Genomic DNA, 4,608 nt, shown 5'->3' on the forward strand with positions numbered 1-4,608 from the left:
GACTCGAAGAACAGTTTTACGTCGGACCCAGGGCGAGAGGTTTTTTGCTCCGAAGATTCCTTACTCTGAGTTCAACATCGTGGATGCGGAGAAAATAGACATCTAAAGAAGAATGTTGCGGTGCTCACATAGGTCAACTATTCAGCCCCGGTTACATCGATAGACAGTAAGAGGCAGGAAACAGCTACTGTGCTTCTAGGGCTGGCTTCTGTGATCGCATACATGAGTTGCCGTTCAATTATTATTAGTGTAACAAGCTGCTGGCGTAACGGTGATACTACTGATGGGGGGCATGCGAGTAGTATGTTTTCTTCCTGTAAATTCGCTTTTCGTCTCTTGAAAGGGGAGATCTGTTGTAGAATCGCTTTGTGGCATTGGCTTGCATTTGAGCAAACGCCCAATGAATATTCCGGAAAGTCCAGGAAGACAAGTTCAAAGAGAGGATGGATATTCAGTTTTTGTAAACAAGATGTATTTGAGAGTTTTGCTTCCCTGTCCAACAGTCTGTAACAGTTCAGTTGCTACTTTCCAATAAATAACTCCGCAGCGAAGGTTTCCTTCTTTTCACAGGTACCTCGGCTAACCGTTGGTCAGGCAGCAGTTGGTCTGTTCGCCAAACCTGATAAACGTTCCGTCACCCACCCAAACATGAAATGTAGATGTCTCCTCGCATGATGATGAAGCATTTGTATGCCGGTTGCCATGCTCGGTGAAAAGATTAATATCATCTGATCAATACAGCTCCAATATGGACAATTCATATGTCGCAAGGGCTGAAACACATCAAGGGATTTGCTATCAGCAAAGCGAGTGATTCAAATGTGAAGAAAGCCTATGAGAGACCGGACTCAAATGGGATCACAATAAGTGATAATATTATCATCATCACCACCATCATCATCATCATCATCACCATCATCATCATCATCATCATCATCACCATTGGCAGTGACACTAGCGGAGAACAGTTGTGCTTTACTACCGCGCAAAAATATCCATTTACTGGAAAAAAAATGATTTAAACAAGGGAAAGAACCAGGAGAGGAAGGAGGCTAGTGCTGGCCCAGCTCAAGCATCCGAGTTGCGTAGACCAACATTACGTCAGGCAATCTGGATAGAAACCCATAGCGCGAAAGCTACCAATGTAACGGTGGACTCTACTGATGGGGCGTGCGAGTAGTATATTTTCTGGTAAATCCGCTTCCCGTCTATTGAAAAGTGAGAGCTATTACGGAATTTGTGGAGTCGCTTTGAAGCATTTATTTGGATTTAAGCAACAGTCAATGAATAGACAGAAAACTTCAGGCAGACGCGTTCAAGAGGATGAGGGCCATTCAGTTTTTGTGAACAACATGCATATGAGAGGTTCGCTCTCCTGTGCAATAGTCTGTAACTGTTCAGTTGGTTTTTCTCTTTTAAATAACTCTGCAGAGAGGTTAAGCGGTTAGCAATGATCTACCCGAAGTGCGAGACATCGTACCGTCAATCGTAGGACTTGCGAACTTCCGCAGCAGTGTGCACATTCGAGTTCCTCCAGTGTTTTATTGATCTGCGCATAAGGAATTCGAATTGGATCGGACCCCATCCGATCAGGTGAAATTCCTAACTCGTGCGGATATTCTGGTTCACATTCTTGTTACCTGTCGGGCATTTAATGGCTGAAAATTTGGAGAAGGCTTCTGAGGCGGCACTTCTGTACGGACAGCAACAAAGCAGCCTCTTTGCACCTTCTGATCCAAAGCACTAGTCAGACGGAAAATGTAGACAGTCTTGAAGAGACTAAAGTTTCAAAGGATTCCCTTGGGCGGAAGTTTTCACCATTGGCCATCCATATTCGCCCTGTCTTCAAAAAAACTGGCATTCTTGAACACCGAGCAACTCCGCTTATTGTCATCGCATATTCGAATGGCGTGTTTTGTTGATGCACTACTGAGGAGTAGTGCTCACAGGACCAGAAATCAACCCTTGAGGCTGATGTCCAATACAGCTGTTCGCAAACTACTTGTCACTTCATGTGCTTTACGGCCAGCTATATTGTTACTATAGTCTACTCTACATTATAAAAAGACTAGATAATGATGCCAGCAGCTGAGTAATGGACAAGCAAGTAGTGCCGTTACTTAGCGCCATACTGCCACGTCTAGGCCGACTGACGACCTGTGGTGGGCTTTCGCGTATGCGACCGGCGATCTTATCAGTCGCGTGCATGTCGGCGCCAAAAATTCTTGGTGGCGCACTCCCGATGCTGAGGCGCTTGTCATCTCGGCCGGTTATTCACATCGATCGTTAAGTTATTAGTATCACCTCACTCTGGCATCGTCCTGCAAACTATATGGAATAATTACCTAGGCGACTGAGCGAAATTGCGCGATTGTGAAAACTTCTGTTTTCCAACGCCATATTCGCATATCTAGTTTACATTTAGCACTGTCCGCAATGAATCGAGAACACACTAAAGACAAATCAGCTCGATGGTTTAACTACGACCGAATCAAGACCGATTCGCTTGGGGAAACCGTAGAAAACGGACTCCCTAGTCTTTGATTCGTGTGACTCAGTTTCGTGAAGACCAACCCCAATTAGGTCTCAGCTCTATTTATCCTGGTGGAAGGTTTTATTACCATCGCATTAAAACGTCCGTGAATGCACGAAATTCACGCAGAGTATGGAAAGTGAATAGAAAACAACCAGGATAATAGTGCATTACAATTATACATGTATCGCGCTATCTCGAATATCGTAGTAACTGAAACATGGGGCGGCCTGGTGCAGCTCATTCAGTTGCCTGGAGACATCACAAACGAGAGATTCATCTGAGTTCCAGGTGAGTCTCTCGAATCGAAAACAAATTAGTTTGTAAACAAATGTATATTCGCTAATTTCGTGCACTGGGTTTCAAGTAGAACATGACGTTGACGGAAACTCGGGGACTGCGCCTACCCGATGAGCCCCAAGAAGGGTGAAACCGGTCGAAGGCTGTCGACGAATTTTCAGCAACCTTATGAGTAGTGCATTACAACCCAGGATAGTCATTCTGTTTCCATAATTCTAACATTCAACAGAATGTCCATGCTATTTCGAAGGGAAATCAATACGGCGGTAGCAGGAACGTATAAATCTAAAGCACAACGTCAATTTTATCCCAAGGTCAATCAGTCGAAAGCTTCACAGAGCGATAAACCGGTGCACGGAAACTTTCGGCGTTTCGTAAATGCTAAGCAAGCCAACGATACCTATTAGAAACTTCTCCCAATGCAAATTTACCGGCATATCCTCGTCAAACGCTAGCTAGGATTTTCTAGCTGATGTGTCTGAGTGAAGCCTAGACTAATAATCTAGGGACCACTTGATCATCACTGGTCTGCATGCACTTGGAGATCGATTATGTGTGCGGCGATTTACTGAAACGTTTGTAAGTTTCGCGAATCAATGAGATCATATTAGCCCTAAACTGTTTTCTTTTTCTGTGAATTCAGTTTGTGTTTTCGAGCTACATCATTGTGCGTTCCAATCAATCAAGAAGCTAATTCACTGCTAACTGCAACGAAGCCTTTCACGTGCCCTCACGTGAAAGTGATCAGAATGAATACATGGTTTGGGCACACATTAACCGCTCGCATACGTCCGCCAGCGCCTCGTGACCTCGGTCGTTCATACTTGCAAGGGCTAATCGGCGCTTAGTTTCCCAATAGGTCTGTCACATAAGGCACCTATTCATCCAAAAGTGTTTTGTGTACACATGATACTTATACTACTCTGTTATGGAAGGTAGTTTCATTAGGCCATTTAGTGCAAACAGCGGATGTTCTGTTCATCGAACTTGGCTGTTGGATAGTAAACGTCTTCTAATCACTGGAGGTGACATCTCTTATTTGTGGCCATAAGCAGTTGCTCATCTTCCGTTTGTTTTATCATCCACAAATAAGTCTCTTGAGTTTTCTAAAGTGCTTGGACGTTTTACGTGAACCACACTAATTTCACACGTGTACAGTGGTTGTTCCCTGAATCGGGACCCAGAGACGGGACACATCAGTGTCAATGGCGCTCACGTGTCGAAGCTGTTCCCTGCACTGCTTAGCTCCCCTGTCGATCTTTCCAATGAAACGTCCATTGACAAAATTGTATTTGCACATTATTAGGGGAAGCAGCTCCTAACATAACTGCAATACAAAACCGCCAATGGAAAAAGCCCGTTTACGTTCAGATATATCTAATTGGTTGCCTCTCACTTGCCCTTGACAGATGAGTTCTATTTTTGGCCCGCTTTTGTTTTGCGGCCCGCTTTCGGCTGCACATGAGACGCGTCAGTGATCAATAGATCAGCTGATTTGCGCGTTCATTGACTTCCCAGCTTGGCTGAGCGCATCAGGCTACCAAGCGGCTATCCAGACTCGGGTTCACGGTGTCTAGAAAGCATTAAGAAGACCGTGGTTCACAACACAATTATATCAGCTTCCGCCTTCAATGCGTAGGGTCCAAGACCCTGTATTCGAGTGAAGGCTTGCTACTGTGAGAACCAAGAAGAAGACACTGATGTTCTTTACCACATTAGGTTCGAGCATATCAAACGTACACGACAGGAATGGCTGCTTGCAAATCGCCGAAGGG

The sequence above is a fragment of the Opisthorchis viverrini genome (assembly GCF_000715545.1).
Source record: "Opisthorchis viverrini unplaced genomic scaffold opera_v5_105, whole genome shotgun sequence".
NCBI classification, from domain to species: Eukaryota; Metazoa; Platyhelminthes; class Trematoda; order Opisthorchiida; family Opisthorchiidae; genus Opisthorchis; species Opisthorchis viverrini.